General features: G+C 40.0%; 1 protein-coding gene and 1 long non-coding RNA gene across 2 annotated transcripts in view; one reads left to right on the top strand and one right to left on the bottom strand.

Annotated features, from left to right (window-relative positions):
* The window catches only part of CDC42SE2 (CDC42 small effector 2), a 269,695-nt gene that overhangs the window by 162,325 nt on the left and 83,133 nt on the right, over nt 1–24,237 (bottom strand). The window lies entirely within an intron of this gene.
* Nucleotides 7,726–24,237, top strand: part of LOC139826526 (uncharacterized) — a 72,271-nt gene continuing 55,759 nt past the window's right edge. Inside the window, exon 1 of the long non-coding RNA XR_011736645.1 lies at nt 7,726–8,816. This is a non-coding gene — a long non-coding RNA (uncharacterized lncRNA). The remainder of the gene's footprint in view (nt 8,817–24,237) is intronic.

Raw genomic sequence — 24,237 nt, forward strand, 5'->3', positions numbered from 1 at the left:
GCACTTTCCTGTAGAAATTGTGCTGTTGCTGTCTCATTATTCAGACCAGTACTGGATTATTGCAGTGTGTCATTAAATTTCTAGAACTGTATTCAGAACATTCAGGGGGAAAGTACCATAAAAAAAAATTCTGAGTAGTAACTAGAAGTAGACTTAACAACCACTTAACTGTATTTTTCTTCTTAACTGTGATTATATAACAAAGTAGTCTTTCTTTCAGAAATGCTTTGGATATATGCACAGTATTATAAAACCCCCTACTGAATGATGCTGACAGTTGCTTAATATTGATCAAGTTTTCTGAAATCACTCTTTAGATGGAGGGCTGCATTTCAGTCAGGAGGAGCATTAACATGTAAAATTAGTGACTGAATGCCACATGTTGTCAAAGGTATTCTGAATCTCACTGGTCTTTTTTTTTTCCTTTCCCCATGAGAAGTGGGCTTCTCCTTCCATATGTTTTGATTTAAGCTACTGGTGGTGCCATGCATGCCTCAAAACCTTAAATGAAGCAGGAATCCTTCCTGTGTATTTCATGGCCAAACACTGCAATTAACTGAGAGAAGAAATAATTTGACTTACTCTATCTGCTAAGTAGTGATGATTGTATGCAAAGGTCTTGGGCTATAGAGATCGGAAAAAAAAAAAGCAGCAAGCTATAGAAAGCTGCTGTGTGAAAGCAGTTTTGATTTTGAGAGAAAATCAGAAAGTAAAAACAAATCTTGTAGTCTAAAGCAGGATTATGAATTATTCTAGAATCAGATAAGAGTCAAGTTTGACTGTTATTTTGCCGTATTATTAGGGGTTAGTAACTCTCAAATGAGCAGAGACTATCTCTTAAGAAGTCCTATTGTCTTGGGAGACTGTGGCTTAGAGTAAAAAAGACCATATTCTGTCTCTTTTTTCCTAAAGTTACACTACACCTAGCTAACTATCCGAGATTCATTGCTGAACTATGTGGTGTATGGGCTGCTGGGCTGTGACTTCTGCAAATGGGAAAAGCATCTGCCTCAATACTGTCAGATGCTATCTGACCCACTGGGGTAGCAGGAGATTTATTGTGACCATTAGTGATGGTCACTTACTACCTACCTGCTTGTTGCTGGACAATGAAGTTCTGGAGCTGTCAGTCTGCTCTTCTTAGGAAGTTTAATGTTTGCATTGAGATATTCAAGTATGGGGCAGCTCACAAGATGAGGTCCTTGAGCTGTCTGATCTTCTAAGCAGAGGGCCTGTTTGTTTGACAGAGAATCATGAGTATATGTGGTGCTAAATAAATTATTCCAGATAAACGGAAAAAGTAATGCGGAAGTGCTACCTTTAGGTTAGCTGCAGACCCATCTTATAGTAGAAAGCATAGTAAAGAAATGCGTCGTAATTCTGAAGTTGAAAGTTGTAGCAGTAAGTAATGAAAACTAATCGAAGACTTGTATTTCAGGCTACACTGCTTCATTATCTGAAAAAATCCTTCTCAGTCTGTAAGAAAAATATATTCTGTTTTCTTTTGTACTTTTTCCTAGTTGCTGCATATGTGTGTGTCTGAACATTGCTGCTGTTAAAACAGCAAAAGCCACAACATACAACTTATTCAAGGAATCACAAACTGAATGTGACTTTCAACACAATATGCATCTCATTTCCACCTTCAAGATGTCAGTGATTTGAAAAGGTAAAAATGAAGTAGAGAAAGATATGTTTTCTGGATCTTAATACCTACTTCAAAATACCTTGGGAATACTCAAGATGCAAATTGTTTTAAAGAAATTTAATATTCAATTCAAAATACTGCAGGAATACTTCTTTCAAGATGTACATTGTCTTAACAGTTTTGTTGTTGGGAGAAAAAAACAACAGGAACACCAACAGCAAAAAAACCCCAACCAGTGTAGTGAAACCTGATATCCACAGTTTGTCTGTCTGAAGTGAGGAATGACTTCTGTGGCTTCCTCTCCCTCACTGCTGGAATCTATTTACTCCTTGCAACTTTTTCAGGTTGCAGAGGTCTTCAGGGCTTGCTTTATACATGGGTCCTGCACTTGACAGAGCTCCTACCAGTTTGAAAGAAAACACATTGCTTTAAATACCTTAATTCACTGGACAAGATTTTCCATTCTCTGTAGTGCAGGTGCTTTCAGAATATCAACAAGTGGTAGGTGACAAGCAAGGAAGACTTGGGAAATAGGTGAGACTAAAAGGCATTTAATTTTGAGGTGTAACAACAGCTCAGGAAAAATATTTTCCAGTTAGCTCTTGCAATCCTTGTAAACCATTAGAAGATGCTGCTGGTGAAGCACACATCTGAGTGTACTTTTCTTTCCTTCTTGTACATGATGCAGTAGGAATTAAAGCTGAAATCTTAATTATGTTTGGGCCTCAAAGTAAGACCTTAAAGTTTTACCCAGCTGCTTCAAAAATATCCTGTGTCTACACAGTAGCATAGTTAATATAATAAGAAAAGTTGTAGGGACTTTTTAGTATTTGATTAAAGCAGCTGGTACGAGAGGGAAACAAACCAGCTTTTGTTCTTGGAAGCTTTCTTCATGATTGCTGTAAAAGCTGTAGAACTGTTTCTTCTGCTATATGATTACTTGCATTAACAGCCTAATCCAGGTGATAGAAAGCCCAACCAGATGAGATGCATTACTGGATCTGGTGCTCACCAGTGTGGAGAAACTTACTGAATGGGTCTAGGCTGATAGGAGCCAGAGCTGCAGTGATCATGCTCTGGTGGAATTCATGATCTTGAGAAATATGGGCCAGGTGAAAGGTACAGTCCAGACCTTAGGAAAGTGAACTTTCAGTTGTTTAATGAACTAGTGCCTGGAACCCCCTGAGAAACTGCCATCAGGGATAAAGAAAAAGAGATCTAGCACCTATTTCTATTCTATTCTAGTTCTTTTTAATATCTTTGTCAGTGATCCGGACTAGGGGATTGAGTGCACCTTCAGTAAGTGGGTGCAGACAACACCAAGTTGTGCAGCAGTGTTGATCTGCTTGAGGGCAGGAAGGCCACACAGAGGGATGTGGACCAGCTGGATTGTTGGGCTGCGGCCAATTGTAGGAGGTTGAACAACGCCAAGTGTTGGGTCCTGCACTTGGGTCACAACAACCCCAGGCAGTGCTACAGGCCCAGAGAAGAGTGGCTGGAAAGCTGGCTGGTAGGAAAGGACCTGGGGATGCTGGTCAACAGCCAGCTGAACATGGGCCAGCAGTGTGCCCAGGTGGCCAATAAGGCCAACAGCATCCTGGCTTGTATCAGGAATACTGTGACCAGCAGGACTAGAGAAGTGATTGTCCCCCTGTACTCTGCACTGGTGAGGCTGCACCTGAGATACTATGTTCAGTTTTGGGCCCCTCATCATAAGAAGGATATTGAGGTACTGGAGAGAGTTCAGAGAAGGGCAACAAAGCTGGTGAGGGGCCTGGAGCACAAGTCTGATGAGGAGCAGCTGAGGGAGCTGGGGCTGTTTAGCCTGGAGAAAAGGAGGCTGAGGGGACACCTTATTGCTGTCTATAACTACCTGAAAGGAGGTTGGTCTTTTCTCCCAGACAGTGAGTGATAGAACAAGAGGAAATGGCCTCAAGTTGCACCAGGGGAGGTTTAGATTGGATATTAGGAAAAAATTTTTTATGGAAAGGGATGGCAGGTTGCCCAGGGAAGTGGCTGAGTCACCATCCGTGGAGGTGTTTAAAAGATACATAGATGAGGTTCTTAGGGACCTGGTTTAGTGACAGTGTTAGGTTAACAGTTGGGCTCTTGAGCGTCTCTTCCAAACAGAATGATTCCATCATTCTATTTAACAATTTTTTTCTTGGAGCACAAGAGCGCTTGAGTCCCATGTGCAAGTAATCACTCAAGAAAGGCAGGACACCAGCATGGCTGAGTAGTAGACACAGGAATGTGCATCCAGGGCATATAGAGATAGGATCAGGAGAGCTAAGCCAGAGCTGGAGCTAAATTGGGCAAAGGATGTAAAGAATAACAAGGGTTTCTACAGGTGTGTTAAAATATGAAGACAAATAGTGAACTCTCCACTCCTCCCCCCACCCCCCTGATAAAAGAGACAGGAGATCTCATGACAACTGACATGAAGAAGGCTGAGGTACTCAACAACTACTCTTCCTGAGTTTTCACTGGCAATTGCTCTTTCCATGGCTCTTGAGTCCCTGCATGTCAAGGTGGGTACTAGGGAAATGAAGTCCCACTTACTGTGAAGGAAGATCAAGACTATCTGAGGAAACTGAGCATATACAAGTCTATAGGACCCCATGAGATGCGTCTCAGGGTCCTGAGGGAAATGGCAGATGTAGTCACTGATTCAATGGCTCAATGACCAAATGGAGACCAGTAAAGTGTGATATCCCTTAGGGGGTCTTTATTAGATCCAGTACAGTTCAATATCTTTATTAATAACCCAGGCAGTGTGGTTGAGTGCACCCTCAGCAAGTTTGTAGATAACACTAAGCTGAGTGTTGCAGTTGAAATGCTAGAGAGAAGGGATGCCATCTAGAGGGACCATTGTAGGCTGGAGAAGAGGGCCAATGTGATACTTGTGAAGTTCAACAAGGCTAGGTGCAAGGTCCTGCACCTGGGTCAGGACAATCATCAGTATCAGTACAGGTTGGGTGGTGAATGAATTGAGAGCAGCCCTGGAGAGAAAGACTCGGGGATATTCATAGATGAAAAATTATTGATCTGGCAATGTGCACTCACAGCCCAGAAGGCCAGCCGTGTCTTGTGCTGCATCAAAAGAAGCATGACCAGCAGGTCAAGGGAAAGTGATTCTCCCCTTCTTACTCTGCTCTTGTGAGACCCCACCTGGAGTACTGCATCCAGCTCTGGGGGCCCCAAATTAAGAAGAACATGGACCGGTTGGAGCAAGTCCAGATGTGGGCCCTGAACGTGATCAGAGGGCTGGAGCACCTCTACTGAAAAGACAGGCTGAGAGAGTTGGGGTTTTTCAGCCTGGAGAAGACAAAGCTCTGGGGAGACCTTATTGTGGCCTTTCAATATGTAAAAGAGGCAACTTACAGGAAAGATGGAGAAAGACTTCCTGAAACTGAAAGATGGTAGATTTAGATTGGACATAAGGAAAACATTTTTTACAATGAGGGTGGTGAGGCACTGGAACAGGTTGCCTAAAGAGCTGGATGCCCCATCCCTAGAATTATTCAAGCTCAGGTTGGATAGCATTTTGGGCAACCTGTTCTAGGGAAAGATGTACCTGCCAGTGGCAGGGGATTTGGACTGATCTTTTAAGGTCTCTTCCAGTGCAACCCATTCTATGATTCTGTGTTATTTGCTGTGAGCAACTCATATTTCCTACCTCTGCTTTGTGACTGACCAGCTGAAAAGGTACAGTATTGTGCTTGCTTTTTCTGGTTGGAATATGCAAGCTGGTGACTGGGCTTCAGTAGATAAGTGCAGTTTTTTCACAGTTTAAGTTATATGCTGCTTGATTTTATCTCACTCACACACCAAAGGTTTGCCTTTTATGAGCATTGATGGGAGCAGAGTTTAATCCTTGAATTAATATATGTGAAAAAGTAAACATGACAGAATAGTAGTCAGAATTAGCAAAAATGTTAACAGAGTCCTTTTACTGCCATTTTGCTCAATACATCTGGGCTGTGATTGCTCTAGCTGGAACAGCATAAACTCATCTTTGCAATAACAGTAGCAATAAGTGAATGTGTTTTAAGTAATATGTGTGACCATGAATAAAGAACGTATTTTGGAATAAGCTTTTTACTGAATTACGAATATAATTTTTTTTTTTCTTATTTAGATTTCTACTTTAGGTTGGTTAAATGAAAGCTGCAGAATGAAAAAAACCCACTGGTTTAGCTCTGACTCTTTTGACCACTATAACAGGGAAAATTAGCGTTCAAGTGCAGCTTTGTTATATTTTCCCAGAGAAGAGATGTTGATGAGAGACTGAAAATGGAAAATTGATTTGGGAACAGTCACTTTTCATTTACCTAGAACCTCTAAATAGATTTTGAAGGCACTGGACTGGTAGGGAAATACAAGGCAGCCTTGGGATGCCTGGCAATTCAGGAAAGGGGAATTGTGAGAGGCAGTAGCTCTGTATGCTGACCTGAAGGACTGTTCAAACTCCCATGAAAAAATCAGTCAGAAAACCACAGCTCTATTTTGCATCTTTCCAGAATGTGTGAATTTCCACATTGTTGCTCATTTCTGTGTTATTTTTGAAAAGCCTCGACTTTCTTTGTGCTGCAGTGGTTTCAAGTGTTCGTATCTGAAAATGTGAAGATACTGGTGATGTGGACCCAAACCCAGACTGCTGCTAGCGCTTGCAGTTCTTTTAGGTATGCTCTGAATCATACAGGAGCTTGGACTGTACCAAGCCTTACTCTCTTAGAGGAAATGGGTTTTGGAGTAGCCTGGTTGACTAAACTTATTTTGTAGTGGAGATATTTTTTGTGACCTTTTATCACTGACTGAGAAGTTCAGGCATCAGTTGTTCACTAAGCAGCTTTTGGATAGTCTTTGCATTCAGTTTGTCTTAATATGAAATACTTTTTCTCATCCTCACTTGAGATAGTTTTGATACTAAGCTGTTAGCTGATTCATATTTTTTTTTTTTATTCAGATACAGCAGAGTGCTTCTGTGGGAAAACAGGATTAATTCCTCCTTCGTATCCTGTTGCTGGCTTTCATGAGGCTACATTTGTAGGAGTGTCAAAAAATGTGCACTTATAAGTAAGAAGCAATTTGAGCTTACAAGAATTCTTTGTAAAATATTCAGAACCCAGCTCTGCTAATAAGTGAAAATAACCAGCACCCTATTTAACACTGGATCCTGGCAGGGAAATGAGCAGAGCACTACTTGAGATCAGAAAGGAGACAATTACTTTAATAAGAGCTTTGTCTTGCTATTAAGTGCAAGCTGTCTTCCATCTAAGTTGGAGCACTTGCAATAAAGAGACTGTTAGCAGGGTTAAGAGCATTTCACATATTACAGTTAATGCTGCTTTTTCCAGAAAACAGCAGATAGCTGTTGTAAATAGGATACACACAAGCTACGGATTATTTTCTGTGTATTTTTATGCTACTTCTAATGTGAGCATTGAATGCTGCTTTTTGATGTATCCATGTTCACCAAAGTATCAATCACTACTATGAAAACTAGTTGTGTGATTTAATACGAGGTGCTTCTCTGCTAATTTATGTTGAGTAATTGGAATTACTTTAGGATATTTCAAAGATGCTGACCAGAATGCTGAGGCTATTGAAAGGTTTTGGTTATCTATATGTAAAGAAGTATGCTAGTGTGGGCTTCTCTACACTGCTTCCCAATATACCTGATCATAGGAGTGAATAGTTAATGGATGTGTCAGTTCTTGACCTGTCTGCCACCAGTGGCAATGTAGTGTCAGTGATAAAGTTTGCCAGTCTGTTTGATGTAGGTGAATTGGTTTTGACCATCTGTTCAGGGACGTCGTTGCTAAAAAGTATGGAAACAAAGTATATTCCTCTGGGCTTGTATGTGCTGATTGGAAGGCTCAGGGCAGCATGAAGGAGCCAGTGTCAAACTGTTAGAGGCCCTAGTAAGGCAGTTCATAGGGGGAACCCATCTAGCAATATTTGGGGTGAGCCAGAGGCAGGGTTGGGAGTTGGGAAGGTATATCAAAAGCAGGCCCCACTCTGGTCTGACAACAAGAACAGCTTGGGAGTGCTGCTGTGACTTTGAGAAGAGCAAAGACAGTCTAATTTATGAAAAGTCATTGTTAGTTCCTGAAGAACAGCAGAGAATCAGAAGGTTGCTCTCTAGTAATTTTAATATCCTTTCCCAGGTTATTTGTTGCTATTGGGCAGCTCATTCTGCATCATGCCTAACAGAGGAGCTACTCAGTTTCTAGAGCCGCCCTGTATCTGCCTATGCTATTGCCCTTTGTTTTGTCAGCAACCTTCTGATAACAAGTTTCTGTAAATGAAGCCCAGTGGTAGCGAGGGAAGAGAGTGTGACTGAGGTTCTCCCAGTAAGACTAATGGCAACTATGTCTTCTAATCTGGGGAGGAATTTATCCCCTTGTTATGCTGGCAGAAATGAAGGAATTCTGTCATTTGGGGAAATATTCCTGACTTACAATCTGTGTGATAGACCATGACTGGTGCTTTCCTGCAGACACAGGTGGAAGTGCTAGGCAAGGGTGATGAATAAAACATGGCAGCTAAGGTTTACTCTATGTTTCTGATACAGCAATTTGTTCATAGTATTTCCTGAAAATTAATTAATACACAGGAAGCAAGCTGATTCCTGATTGCTCGTACATAATGCAATCCACAAGGTGGAAATAAACAAAATAATTAGACAAGCTTAATTGTTACGGAAATGAGACTAACATTTGTTTATCAGTCTTTGAGGTATACTCCTACCATCCTGCAACTGGAGTTCACAGTTAAACAAAACCTATATTCATCCCTCTAACATGGTATTTGATTGGTGTGTGCTGTGAGCCTCGAATAGTTCCCAATGTACGTGCTGCACGGACCACAGTGTCTGTCTGTACTGAATCCACTGTAATGAACTGCCTTATTTTTTGTGATCTGGTGCTGCGAAAATATATATTGGACTTTCCAATTATTTTTTTGCTATTGTTTCTTTCTGTTGGTTAAGCCGTAGAAGTAGTCCCCCTGGCTTACAATATAAAAGATAATTGTGTTTATTGTGCAAAATATGTTTGATGCCCTGACTATTGTTTTTTCAGCTCCGAACTATTGTCCCTTTGTAAAGGCTGAGTATCGTTATCTCGGCACCAGAAATAGAGACAGACTCTCCTGACAGAAGGTAATTTCAGTTCCCATCTTATCTTTCCTCTAAGGAAAATTTTGCATCCTTTCCAGACAAGTGATAACCTTAAACTGAGTTCTATAATTAGTTTGTGCCTTTAAAATGAGTATTTGTAAAATAGGAACAAGTGGTTAGGACAGGTAGAATTTAATTGGGTTATATAAGCATCTTGCCAGGGGGCTAAATTTTATCATGACTCTCCTATAAGAACTGTCAGATCCTCCTTTCAGTGCATTATGATTTCTATAAATGTAAGAGTTTAACTTCATTATATTTTTCATACCTCTATTTAACTCCTGTGAAGACAGTCTTTTTGCTCTGTATTAGGAGACCAAATCCAAAAGTAATTTCTGTTTTTGGGCACTATTGCTTTTTTTTTTCTTTATCCTATGTAGTGATCCAACATATGGTGACACTGAAATTGTCTGAAATCCTCTTAACCTGGAACACCCTAAAATAGGCATAAATAATAGGATATGCTACTATGATTTGGATGTGTCTCCTGTAGTTATACATAAGCTGAGTTCTAAATGAGCATTTAGAATTAAAAAAAAAAATATTTTTTTTGTAAATGTTCCTCTTTTTTCCAATTTAGGAAAATTTGGTGTTTCATGAAAAGTTGCATGATATCCACTCAAGTAACACAAAATTTAAACGAGAGTCTTGTAAACAAGAGAATCATGCAGAAGAAAGTAAGAGAAATTAGGTAATTGTATTGAGGGGTGATTCTTCTTAACATTAACCTGGTTCTACTCAAACTAACGAGATTTTAAGGTCCACGTGAACATTTTTTTGCTAACGTTTTGGCAGTATGTAAGAGCGTATAGCTTTTTTCCTTCTTTGCCTCAGGGAGCAATATTGTAATATACTGTATGTCTGGAGGTTATGTCTTGCCTGTCAGAATTTGTTCAAGATCACTAGTTTGTCTGATCATGATGGGGTCAAACTACAAATAAGGGAAAAGTGTCTCAGCTGCCAGATGCAGTAATAAAGTTCAATATGAAAGAAAGGTGTTAAATCAAGCTTGATTCTTCATATTTTTATAGCTCATCGAGAATGATCTCTGAATGAAGACAAACCTTTTTTTAAAGTGTATTACACAAAAGAATAATTATAATTTTAATTTGACACATGGAGCAACTTCAGAATTAGCTCATGTGCCCTGAGCTGTTTGGAATGACTAGGGTGTCTTTCATAGTTGTCCAGATCAGTCAAATACAGAGGGAAATAGAGAAACCAAAGATTTTGTGGAGTGGGAAGGAGTGAAATGAAATTAAAGGCCTTGTGAAATAGCATAATTCTGGAAACATGTTTGTGCTTGCTGTACTTCCTCATAGAAGGTGAGAGTTGCTGGATGTGTATAAGGAAGCCCTAATTCTTTCTGGCTTCTGGACATGCTTAGTTCATGGGACAGAGCACAGAGGTAATCTGTTCTGCACTGACGTCTCCTTATTCAGAAATTTTGGGTAGTAAAACAAGCACATGGTATTGTTACAATGCTGTCATTACCAGGTTCCGATGTTAATTGGCATGATGGCATTTACAAAGCTGTTTAAACTGCTGCTTAATGTTATGACACTCAATAATTCAATGACCGTAGCTAGTTAATAAGACTTAACTTCTGCAGGTGTTGCAACAAATAAGTGTGCATTCCAGATGCTTGAAAAAACCAACTAATACAGTCTTGCAGATGACGGAATTTAATCCTGTATGGAGTCTAGCAGTAATAAACCAGAAAAGAACAGTGACAGAAAAAATTAACTGTTCTGACTTTTGTATGTTGTGGCTGTTTTTCTGAAAGTATGCTTCACAAGTACAGTATTGTATATGTACACAACTCTTTTATTTTTATGAAAATATGTGAATAAAACCAACTTGACCTCAGCGCTCTGAAGCATCTGACTTAAATATGAACCAGACTGCATGTGCCTTGCTTTATTTTCAAAAGACAATTTTTGGTAGTTTTCTGCTGCTCACTCCTATAAATATGTAAAAAATAACAATATAAATATCTAAATAATAAATTCAGTGGCTGTTCAGGGTGTCTTCTATCCAACAGTCTTGCCCAACTTTTTTGGAAACTGCATTATTAACCTTTTCTAAACAAGCTGAATGAATCTAATAACCCAGTGTATAAGGTTGTCTGTCTTCCATCCTCCTCGAGATTTATCTTTTCTAGTGCCATTTGTTCAGCTAAGGAGACTGTAAAAGTTTTCAATATGCATTTATAGTTTCCAGTATTGGCATAGGCTATTATTCATCTGCCTATTTACTCTGTTCTTGAAAGTGGCCAGCTCTCATGAAGAAGTTAAAAAAGGCAGGGAGGAGTGGGTGATACTTCCTCAATAGGCTTTTCCAGCAGTCTGAGGCTGAACCACATGGTCCAGAAGTAGTATGGTTTGGGGCTTTTTTACTTTTTTTTTTTTTTAAACCAGTGGATTTGTCAAATTTCTTTTTGGATTTTAATATGCCTTTGTTATCCACAACATTTTGGGGCAGTGAATTCCTCAGTTTACTCTGTTAGGTAGGTGGTAAAAGGCCTCTAATAATTAACCTTTACAACCTGACACTTTGCAGTTCAATTTGATGCCCTTAAGGTTCTGCATTATGTCCAATAGGGACTATTCACCTTTTTTATGGTAACTCCTGATTTTACTGGCCTCTTATCCCCACAAGATTTTTACTTTCTTCTTGTACAGAAGCAATTCTTTGTCTTTGTTCATCTTTGATGACTTTTTTTGAAGTTGTTGTTCAAATGTTCCCTTTTGTTTGAACTGCACACAGTATTAATAATATAATTGTACACTGACAATGTTTTTGTGGTGTTCTCAACTAGAAATTAGGAAGTAATATTTTATTTTATTTTTTTAAAATACTACTGAACAATGAACTGACACCTCTAATACAGAGAGAGAGAGACAGCATAAGTTCAGAAAAGAATCACCACTTAAAAAAATAAGAGGAAAGGAGAGGTGGGGAGATAAATGCCTTGCTTAATATGTGTAGCTATGAAGATCTACAATATTAAATTCTGTAAGCCAAAATGTGTTAATTCAAATTTTTAGGCTAGATGTGCAAGTGGAGTATAGGTGTTGTAATATACAGCTCACAGATATATACTGACCAGTTTCTTTTATGTCACTTTTATATCATATATAGGTAAAATTCATAGCCTAAGCAATGAGCTTTATGGACATCAACACATAGATTTAATCTGCTGCTTTAATCTGTTAGGAGGAAGTGCCTGGAAGGGTTTAACCACAGGACAGAGAGAGGTAATGTTTTCTGTTTGGGATTCATGGATGCAAATCCATGTGTCTGTGACAAATCAGATGGTCTCTTTTCTTTCAAGAAGAAGAGGAGACAGGATGTTCTTTCCTCTTGTGTAACCATGGATTACCCACGACAGTGAAGGAAACCACACACCATTTAAAATGTGTGTATTGCAGATGTCAGAAGTGAAGTGAGACTGACGCTCTATATGGGGGATTCAGTTAAGCAGGAGAAAGCAGCTGAATATGGGCTTTGTGAGTGCCAGTACTACTGATCCAGTGGATTTGATGTAGACATGTGGATTTTGCTGCCCTTGTAGTTTTAACCTAAGGTCTAGCAAGAGGACCTCTGGTTCTGGCTGGTATTTCTTGATACTACCAGAATATGAATAATAAATCTCAGTAAGAATACACTACAAATATTAGCCCTTTTTAATCAGTCTTACCTGCTTCCTCCTCACTGGAAGAGTGAGGCAATAAACTTCTGTCTTTGTATCTTGACTTTGGGAGAGGTTAAGCAACAAATAAAAGGCTATAAATTAGCATGGCACCACTTCTGGTCACATGGGATTTTACATTCAAGAACTGCAAAAGGTTGAAGCAACAAGTAATTTGCAAACATTCAAATGCCGTAGTCAAACTTTCGAAGCAACTTTAGGAGAGGTCCTGAAGCCTGTTACTTTTGTTTGAGATTAGTTTTCCTCCCAAAGATGAAAGATGTTAAATGCTCAGTTGAATGGTTTTGTAAAATTCCCAGATCTTACTGTCCTTGTGGACATTGCCACTAGTACCTAAACTGTATCCGAAGTTGTCATTTTGAGTTTGGCCTTTGTATGCCTTGTCCGTCCTGCTTGTGATAACTCACAGTTTTTCCATTGACTCATTTGCTTTTAGACCTTCCAACTGTGAGTTTATAAAGTTGCAGTCTGCAGCTGAAAGATAACCATAACTGGTTAGAAAATCAAAATGTGCCTTAGAGGCACCAAATCCTGGGGTGACTGTTAAGCAGAAAGTAGGCCACTTTACATGCAGCGACTGCAAGTTTTAACATGTTCCAGTGCTACAAACTACTGCTGCTGAAGTAAGAAATTGCCAGTGCATCAGGACCTTCTTGCTGCAAATCCTTATCCCTATAAACTGTTGTTACAGAAAGAATGGGTAGTGTGCACACAAGCTGCTAAACTGTGCTTCCCTCCTTCAGGGGTGGTGGTCCAGTCCTGTGTTTGCTACTGAGATAGGCTTTAGGTCAGCTCTGTGCCCTGGAGATTTCTTCTGTTGTTGTGTGGGTGGTGTGGAAACTGAAAAAGCAGTAAGATAAACCACTGCTTTTTCTAATTTTGTTTTTTTCAGTTTGTGTGAATGCATTTATTTAGTAGCATCAAACACACATAAAGTAGATGCTATAATCCTGTGTTCAATTTTGTTTTGTTAAATGTTAACTCTTTGGAGTGGAGCCTGTGTTCTCCTCTGTTTTATAAATCCCCATGTACCTTCAGTGATGTAGAAATTCTTAGTCTTAGTGGAAGAGGAAACTGTAAAAAAGGATCATGAGAAGATCTATGCATCTGGAAGCACTAAATCTAGTGAAAGGATTCCTGAAAGCTCCCAAGTCCATGAACATTTCTAATGGCTAGAGTTAATGTTCTTGCACAACATGGGTTTAAGCTGATCTTTTCCATTGTTCTCATTCCAAAATTAATCATCTTTGGAGGTTTAAAGACAAATGTATTGTTTTCAGGCAGGGGTCTAAATATCTCAAACACAATTACACACACATAGATAAATCTATTTATAGCTGGCTATGGATCAGTTTCATTTTCTCTGTTTTGTGTGTTTGTTACTTTTTGCAACTGCAAAAATGTTGGCCTGCTACAAAGGAACTTGGTTTTTAATAATCTTAAAACATATTCAAATTGTAAACAGGCAGCTGTACACTTTAAAACTTTGTAATTAGCTAAAGCTTTACTGAGCTTAAGAGGTGCATGTTTATCTAGTCCAAGGAAGGCTGCCCTTCCCCTCTCCTTGTCTTCCAAGGTAAGGTGATTCTACTGGAGAAAACAGTCATAACATCTCCTGCTGGAGCTTGGTATAAAGTATGAGAGACCCATGAACTGTAGAATTTGCTTTACGATTGGGATGATTACATCTTCCCGTAGATCTGAAGTCCTTTAAAGAGCTTTAGGAAATGCTGTGCAATATGGTCTTCTGAAGATGGCTTTGTCTCTATATGAAATGCAATTCTCTTTTGTTTGGGCATATGAAAGGAGTAAGTTGCAGCATGCTTGTGTGTTAGACACATATGTCTGTCTTTGGGATTGACTGTAAATGCAAAATAGTAAACAACAATACTCTTCCAAGTGTGCTGAGAGATCTCTATGAAATAGACCAGTTGTCTTTTCTGAGATATGTAGGTATACCACAAAAGTATGTATAGTAGGTGAAAAAAATACTCTGTGAGAAAGCTCTACATTTTGACTCCACTCTGTAGACATAATATCATATGAAGGATGACATTTATTTAGGCTTTCTTTGATCTCATTGATAGCGGTATTTTTTTTGTAGCCCAAGATGAAATATCTTCTAACGTATTTTGCAGTTGCATTTAGTCTATCCTCTGGTCTGTGTATACTGAATTTTTAGGCTTACAATTTGCAAAGCAAGAAATTCTCCCTACTGAAAGAATGCCATTACAAATGGTAAATACAGTGTTACTAGCGTATAATTATATATGCATCCAATGGCTTTGAGGGAAAAACTTTCTTTGACTTTGACCTCCCTGGGCAGCCTGTTCCAGTGTTCTGTCACCCTCACTGGAAAGAATTTTCTTCTCATATTTATAAGTGGAACCTCCCATGTTCCAGTTTGTACCCATTGCCCCTTGTCCTATCATTGGTTGTCACTGAGAAGAGCCTGGCTCCATCCTTGTGACACTCACCCTTTATATATTTATAAACGTTAGTGAGGTTGCCCCCAGTCTCCTCTTTTTCAAGCTAAAGAGACCCAGCTCCCTCAGCCTTTGCTCATAAGGGAGATGCTCCACTCCCTTAATCATCTTCGTTACCCTACGCTGGACTCTCTCCAGCAGTTCCCTGTCCTTCTTGAACTGAGGGGCCCAGAACTGGAGACAATATTCCAGGTGTGGTCTCACCAGGGCAGAGTAGAGGGGAAGGAGAACCTGTCTCGACCCACTGACCACCCCCCTTCTAATCCACCCCAGGATGCCATTGGCTTTCTTGGCCACAAAGTCACAGTGCTGGCTCATGGTCACCCTGCTGTCCACCAGGACCCCCAGGTCCCTTTCCCCTACACTGCTCTCTAAGAGGTTGTTCGTCAACTTATACTGGAACCTGGGATTGTTCCTGCCCAGATGCAAGACTCTACGCTTGCCCTTTTTATATTTCATTGATTTTTTCCATGCCCAACTCTCCAGCCTGTCCAGGTCTCTTTGGATGGCAGCACAGCCTTCTGGTATGTCAGCCACTCCTCCCAGCTTCATGTCATCAGCAAACTTGCTGACAGTGCACACTATTCCCTCATCCAAATCACTGATGAATATATTCAATAGTACTGGTCCCAGTACTGAGCATTGAGGCAGTCCACTAGATACAGGCCTCCAGCTGGACTCTGCTCCATTGACCACAACTCTCTGGCTTCTTTCCTTCAGCCAGTTCACATTCCACCTCACTGCCTGATCATCCAGTCCACACTTCCTCAGTTTAGCTGTGAGGATGCTGTGGGAGATGGTGTCAAATGCTTTATGAAATCAAGCTAGACCACATCCCCTGTTTTGCCATTATCTCTCCACCTGGTTATGTCCTCATAAAAGGCTATCGGTTGGTCAAGCACGACTTCCCCTTGATGAAGCCATGTTGACTGTCCCTACTAACCCTCCTGTCCTTGATATGCCCGGAGATGGCACCAAGGATAAGTTGTTCCATCACCTTTCCAGAGATGGAGGTGAGGCTGACTGGTCTATAGTTACCCAGGTCCTCCTTCTTGTCCTTTTTGAAGACTGGAGTGACATTTGCTTTCCTCCAGTCCTCAGGCACCTCTCCTGTTTCTCATGACTTGGGAACGATGATGGAGAGTGGCCTAGCAATGACTTCAGCCAGCTCCCTCAGCACCCGTGGCTGCATCCCATCTGGACCTATGGACTTATGGGTATCCAGATTGCTTAATTGCTCCCTAACCCAGTCCTCATCAACTAAAGCAAACTCCTCCATTTTCCTGACTTCCTCTGGGGCCTCAGGGGTGCGGGACTCCTCAGGACAGGTTCCGGCAGAGTAGGCAGAGACAAAGAAGGCATTCAGTAACTCTGCCGTTGCTGTATCTTCTGTCACCAGGGCACCCACCTCATTCATCAGTGGGCCTACATTGCCTCTAGTATTAGTTTTATCTGCCGTATATTTGAAGAAGCTCTTTCTGTTGTCCTTGACCCCTCTCGCCAGGTTTTTAATTCTAAGGAGGCCTCAGCTTTCCTAGTTGCCTCCCTACCTCCTCTGACAACAGCCTTATACCCTTCCGAAGTGTCCAGCCCCTCCTTCCATGACCTCCTCTTCCACTTGAACATACCCAGCAGTTCTTTCTTAACCACTGAGGTCTCCTGGCCCCCTTCCTTGACTTCCTATGTGTCGGGATGCGCTGATCCTGAGGTTGATAGAAGCAGTTCCTGAATGCTAACCAACTAACTATCTTGGGCCCCTTTGCCTTGAAGTAACCTTGCCCATGGGATTTCCCCTAGCAATTGCTTGAAGAGGTCAAAGTTGGCCCTACTGAAGTCCAGCATTGCGATTCTGCTTGCTATTCTGTTCCTGCCACATGAAATCCTGAATTCCACCATCTCATGGTTGCTGCAACCAAGGCAGCCCTCAACCTTTACTGCTTCAACCAGACCTTCCTTGTTAGTGAGGATGAGTGTCCCTGTGGATCATTACATGAATCTCAGCCCTTGAGGTGTAAATGAAAAATATTTGGTAGTTCTTTTTCTTAGTAAGAGACAGAAGTTTGTATGCATCCTGTGTTACAGCACCACTTTCCTACTGTTGTTTTTTTTTTTTTTTTTTTTTATACTTACAATTTGTCCTGCTTCTCTATTGCTCAGCAACTTATTTGATCTGCATCAGAACTTCTAAAGGCCCTGTAGGTGTTCTCCTGTGGGGTTTTGGTCAAAACCTGCCTATCTTCTCAATCTGTTAATATATTATAGAGCTGCTTGGATTCTTGTTTTTTAAGGGATTTATTTATTTTCTAGGCACTGCCAGATATATGAAACTTGGAAATGGTAAGAGTCACAGCAGGAAGAGCTCCAAATCAGAAGTTGCTTCTTGTGTTAGGAAACACAGGCAGCACTTCCTTATGTCAGAAAGCATACAGCATGTTCTCTGCCTCTGTTACTGTGAGAAAAGGATTGTCTCTCCTCTGCCAGTTCATTTTCAACCCTTTCAGGCATCTAGAAAACAGGTGGACACCAGGAAGAAGGATTTTTCTCCCTTACTGCTCCTTGAGCATCGGACACTGCCTCATCACAGTCTTGCTGCAAGTGTTGTTACAACAGCTGTACAGCTCTTTAAATTTTATGTAGTGATCAGGCCAGGCAGTACCTACTCCAGTAAGTGATCCTGTAGCTTACAAGACTACATTTTGTATGTATGCTGGACATGTTACCTGTGGTGTATCTAAGAATCCTTCGATTTCCTTAAGTGAGTGTTGTAGCTGGTGGTAGACAGTGGTAGAAAAAGCACTATGTATGGGCAGGAAAATGGCACTGAACGTATGCATATGGGGAAGTACTTCTCTCTGGAACAAGAGAGAAGCACTAAGAAAGCAACACATCGTTCATTGACATACATTAGAAGTGGTGAGAGGGGCTTTTGATGGCTATGCCAGCACAGCTTACAGGTAGCTTTCCAGTCTACGGGATTTTTTAAGGGACCTTTCATAAAAGGTTGGTTGCTGAGAGTTTTGCTGAGGGCAGTGCAAACACTTGTCCAGGCACCAATCTTCTTGAAATACTGGGTAGATGACAAGCCAGTGGGCAGTGAGGAGGGGAGATACTTTTGTGCAGTGAAGATACTACTTGATGGGACTTTCCAAGGAGGTCTTGGAACAAGAAGCAGCTAGATATGGCAGAGCCTGCTGTGCTGAAACAGCAACAGTGTGAACTTCTCAGGAGACAACCACTTGGGCTGGGTGACAGCCAGCAAGTTACAGGGAACTGATGTGTTGGGAAGGTCATTTGAACTTCTCTTGCTGTGTGGTGTAATAAAAACCTAGCTTCTCAAGGTGAGAACTGAAACAAGTAGTGGAAGAGCATGCAGAATCATAGAATAGAATCATTTTGGTTGGGACAGACCTTTAAGATCACCAAGTCTGTTAACCTAACACTACTGAGTCCACTACTAAATCATGTCCCTAAGTGCCACATCTACATGTCTTTTAAACACCTCCAGGGATGGTGACTCCACCACTTCCCTGGACAGCCTGTTCCAATGATTGAAAAACATTTTGGTGAAGAAATATTTCCTAATATCCAACCTAAACCTCCCTTGGTGTAACTTGAGGCCTTTTCCTCTCATTCTATCACTTCATACTTGGGAGAAGTGACCAACACCCTCCATGCTACAACCTCCTTTCAGGTAGCTGTAGAGAACAATAAGGTCTCCCCTCAGCCTCACAGAATCACAGAATGTTAGGGATTGGAAGGGACCTTGAAAGACCATCAAGTCAAATCCCCCCACCTCCTTTTCTCCAGGCTAAACAGCCCCAGTTCCCTCAACCGCTCCTCATCAGACTTATGCTCCAGGCCCCTCAATCAGCTTCGTTGCCCTTCTCTGAACTCTCTCCAGCACCTCAATGTCTCTCTTGTAGTGAGGGGCTTAAAACTCAACAAAGGATTTGAGGTGGGACCTCACCAGCCAAGTACAGGGGGACAATCACTTCCCCAGTCCTGCTGGCCACACTATTTCTGGTACAAAACAGGATGCTGTGGGCCTTCTTGGCCACCTGGGCAAACTGCTGGCTCATGTTCAGCTGGCTGTCAATCAACACCCCCAGATCCCTCTACCCCAGGCAGCTTTCCAGCCACTCTTTCCCGAGCCTGTAGTGCTGCCTGGGGTTGTTGTGACCCAAGTGCAGGACCCAGTACTTGGCCTTGTTGAGCGTCATACAGTTAGCCTCAACCCATTGATCCAGCTGGTCCAAATCCCTCTGTAGGGCCTTCCTACCCTCCAGCAGATCTACACTCCCACCCAACTTGTTGTCTGCAAAAAATGTTAAGCACATCATTGATGCATACTTGGATATCAGGTTTACAAGAGACAAATGCTTGTGTTCTCCAGGCTCTGCTCTGCCCTTACTACATGGATGTATGCGACATTGCCAATAAGCTTATGAACTGCTGCACTGTATATAGCATGATGTTTGTTGCAGGGTAATCTTACCAGATTTTTTCTTGCATTTGAAGAGTAGGCTACAAACTGTGTTGTTTTAGGAGCTGATTGGTGAGCAGCGTGATTGAGACATGTAGACTTGCAAATCTGTGCCCTCCTGTGGGATGGGTTTCTTGATGTTTGAGTTTACAGAGACTGGCTGTATGTCTAGGAGTGCCCATAAAGTAACTGGATATTGGAAGCAGGGGGGGTGAGGCTCTTCTTCCCTCCACAGTTTCTCATGGAAGAGGGACATGTTTCTGTGGGGCAAAATACAGTCCAAAATATGCTTTCACTTCCTACCCCTAGGCTGTCACCACCTCTCCTGAGCTGGTAATCTGCTTTGTTTTCACTGAGGCTTTCTGGCTGTGGTATTCCATCTTTAGGAACCAGAAAGACGTGGCACTGCAGAGGAGTGAGAGATGAGGGTTTGAGAGTAAGTGGTACATTTCTCTTTGTATAAATAAGTGAAGGACACCTTTCCCAGAGCTGGAGGAGCAGATGGGTGGGAAATGAGAGTGGCAGGAAAAAGATCAAACTTCGCCTCTTCAAGAAGATGAGAAACTGTACCAGCATGACTAGAAATATCATCCAGGGAAAAGAAATCCCATCTCAGATGCCTTCGATGTTGGGGTGTCTTTTATCAATGTGATTATGACATGAAAGATTTTTTCCATGCCAATACGTGCATGAAAACTTGTTCTCTCAAATGCGTAGAGAACTGTGGTATGTCTATATTATGCCAAAGGGAAGGACAAACAATGAAGAGGCTGGGCAACCATTCCAAAAGGGTCAAGGAGAGAGAACTTAGGAGTTTCCCAGCAGGTTTCTTTAGCTCGCTATGTGAGACCAGTTGTAGAGAAATTTCTGGTTTGTTCTTAAAGACTGTAACACTATGCAGCCTTCAACAGACAAGTCTATGGATGGGCTTGATCTGCCAGCCCAGAGTATTTAGGATCTGATGTGATAAATCCAGGAGCTGTGATGGGCTCAATAACAGAGAAAACCTCTGTGAATGACAGACTACTGAAACTCTTAGAATTTTTATCAGTGATATGGTACTTGTGTTTGTAAATATTTTTCAGCTAATTTTTTATTAAAAAAAGTTATTGTAATAGTGACTGTAAAATAAGATTTGTCTGGTGACTAATGATGTACTTTTGTCTTTGAGTTAGGGTTTTTTACTGCTGTGTTGCATTGGCAGATAGGAAAAAAATGTTGCTGGATTTTACTGGAGTTATCTACAAATATCTGGCAAACTTTGGCTGTCTTTAGCCTACTTTTTTAATATTACTTCAATGTTGGGATCACTGGATCAATTCAGTATTGGGCAGTGAAACTATAGACAACACAGATACTTCAGGGGGTATTTAAACTCTGGCTATATCTAATTATTAATTTTAGTAATTTCTTCTGCCACAAAAGACACAGACCTGAACTCTGTCTTTAGGTGCTTGTTTCTAGAAGGATAAAAGTTAGATGAAAGCATGCCAAGAGATAGAAAGGGTAATGATAACTTAAGACATTTAAAATATATTTGAGTGAGTACCACGTTGTTGTTTTATTATTTGAGATGCCCTAAATTTTCCTTTGCACTGAACAAGTAATATTTCATAGATGTAAATTAAATCCATGAAATATGGGTTTCTAATGTAATCTTCATTATGAAATATGACTTTATTTGCTTGCTGATCATGATAGGTTTTCAATATGTGTTGGAGAAACAAGTGCATGCATGCTGGATTTGTTAAGAAACCTTCTTCTAGAACAAGATTTAGTGGGTGGATAGTATTGATTGATCATACAAACAGATGCCAAACCACAGCTACTTTTGATACAGATATGTCATTGCAGGAGAAGTAGCTGTAGGGCAAATTTGCAAGCATTAATAAAATTTTTGAAATTTCTGATACATTTTAAAGCTTATGGAAAGGAAAAATAATATATTTTCTCATTGTTTTATGTCACAGTCTGAAGTGGTATCAATTCCAAAGTGAAATTTCACCCAGAGACAGTTAAATATGATTTATTATATTTGTCACAAAGTCTTTATATGAGACAAAATAATTCACATAATTATTAATTGATTTATCATACAACCTCTTGGTTCATTGCCCTGTAATTAGAGTTGGAATATGTCCTTTGTAAATTTAGCCTCTTTCCACATTATAACAGAATGTGCCTAAGACAAGAATCACATTGAGGTAGTAATAGTGAAGACTTCTGGGAAGAAAGAAATGTGGTGCTTTGACTTAGATTTATCCTGTCTAATATTAGTTATCTCTTCATATGGAATGCAAAGTACTTCTAAGCAAACTTTGGTAACTCTGTGAATCATATTATTTTATGCATCATCATCTCTTTTTTTGCAGTCTCACAACTGCGGTGTGCAACTGTGACAACTATTCAGAGAGAACAATGTAGACTAGTACTTAGTATATTCTTGGCATACTTAAGTCATGTATTACTTTGGCATTTTCTAAAAACTATAAATCTTACTGTATACCTTTCTGTTAAATGCCTCCACCTATTTGTTTTGAGGTTTACATCTATTAACAAGGAAAAGAGCTAGAATCATGTGGTCAACCAGCTCCTTATAGATTAGTAATAAGTGTTTGGCCAACACTTAGAGGTCTACGGAGGAGGACTGACTTGCCTCTAAATACTTTTCTCCAAAACAAAACAAATTTGAAGATCCCTGAACTAAAAGGTCTCTGAGAGAGAGATGAGCTTGTAGTTTATGGCAATTACTCTTCCTTGCCTTTTTTTTTTTTTCTGTAGCCTTGCTAATAAAGCCCGTTAAAAATGGGCCATTGGCCATAACTGGTAATTTAAAAACCCTACATTCCAAATTAAAATTAGAATTATATATTTAATGAGATATAAGAAACTTCGTAGCTTCTTTTAGCAGAAGACATGTAATAATATGTGAAAGCTAAATTAACTTACCTAGTGTTTAGTTAGTAGGAAAATAGATGTAGGTATTTTATTTGTGAACAGAGCTGATTACCCATTTGTTTACAGGAAATTAGTTTAAAAGCCCATTTTTTCATAGGCTTTATAATTAATGCATTTAAGGATAAGCATATTAAGAAAAGAAAGGGCAAAAGTGTGTGAATGGCTGAAGTTCAAGAATGTGAAAAGTGATTTCTGGAAAAAGTCTACAGTCCTTGGACTGTTGGTGTCGTTGAGCCTACTTCCCAGAGGAATGAAAAGCAGAGCAGCTGCCGTAGACTGAAAATCCAAAACCCATACTGTATAAATGTAGGAGTAGTTACATTTGTACAGTCCTAAAATTACATTTGGCCCTTTGAAGGCAACTGTGAACCTGACGTGGCCCCTGGTGAAAATGAGATTGGCACCCCTGCTAGGAATCAAACTAGAATCTGTTTTTTCCAAAGAGCAAGAGATGCCACATAATAGTGGTATCTGTGTTGTCCTGGTCAACTCTGAGACTTTTGTTCTGCTGTGGGTCTATTAAGAAACAGAAGACAGCTTTGGAGATAGATTTTCTGCTAGGTGGCATAAAAATATCAGGTTCAATCCAAAATTAGTGTATATTCAGCTCTCCAGTTCAGCAAAAAATTGCTTAGTTGACCTCCCTTTGAATTAAAGTGGAAAAGTTCCATTGCATCATTGACACTATTGACAACTCTTCTCCCTTGGCTGGTAAGTTGCCTGGTTGAGCACTTTCTTCCAATGAAAAAGTATGTGTAATCCAGTTTTTGAACAGCCCTAAATGTTTTCCTTTTCTAAACCTTTAAGTAGTAACTGTTTTTTTTTTTTTTTTTTTTTTTTAATATGCTTTAGTGTTACTGGTAACATTAAAAAACATGATTCTTGAACACTGTAAAATAATTCAACCCTTTAATATGTATGAAAATATCAACCATAAAGTATAGTTTTGACTAGCACAAGTGTTCCACAAAGAAATAATAAAAATTAAATTTAAAAAAAAAAAAGCTATAGGAAAAAAGGGCTATTTTTAAAATAAAATTATTTAGAAGAATACATATATTAATGGAGCAGAGGGAAACAAGTCTATTCTTGCACCTCAGGAAGTCTCATATTGATGTGGAGAATACATTTTTATGATTACTCCCTATTTGTAATAGTTATAATCACAGTAGTTTCTTTATTGTGCTTTGACAGTAGTCACACTATACGGTATGTCTCATCTTCGCAGTCCGATTGGTGATGTTTTTGGAATTTAGTACTTACTGCAGTGACTGAGAAAATGTAAGAGCTAAATTTTACTCATCAGGTTTTCCACTACAAACACAAAGATCCATCTGTAAATGCATGAGTCAGCTTTTGCCATTTTACCTTCTTAGAAGGTTAAGTTCATCCTGTTTCTTGATGATAATATTTTGTACATTATGACATATGTTGCAAAATAAGGACACAAAGTGTCTTCCTATTCATCTCATGCATTCTCAAAGAGAAGAATATTTTTATTAGTAGCAATAAATTCATCTGTTTACATGGGGTAGAAAAGGGAAACCTGCTTTTTTCCTTGTATTGTTTTTTTTTCCTTTGTTTTTGACAGACAATATTTTCAAGTATTTTGACACTTTATTGTCAAATAAGGAAGACTCAGCAACCTATCCTTAGCTGTCTGCCCAAGAATAGTCTTCTTGCAATGAAAGACTTTGTGAGGGTCCCCATTTGTGTGGATATTCCTGGTCAGAACAACCCATCACATCTAACTTCCATGTT

Source organism: Patagioenas fasciata, chromosome Z (genome assembly GCF_037038585.1).
Source record: "Patagioenas fasciata isolate bPatFas1 chromosome Z, bPatFas1.hap1, whole genome shotgun sequence".
Lineage (NCBI taxonomy): Eukaryota > Metazoa > Chordata > Aves > Columbiformes > Columbidae > Patagioenas > Patagioenas fasciata.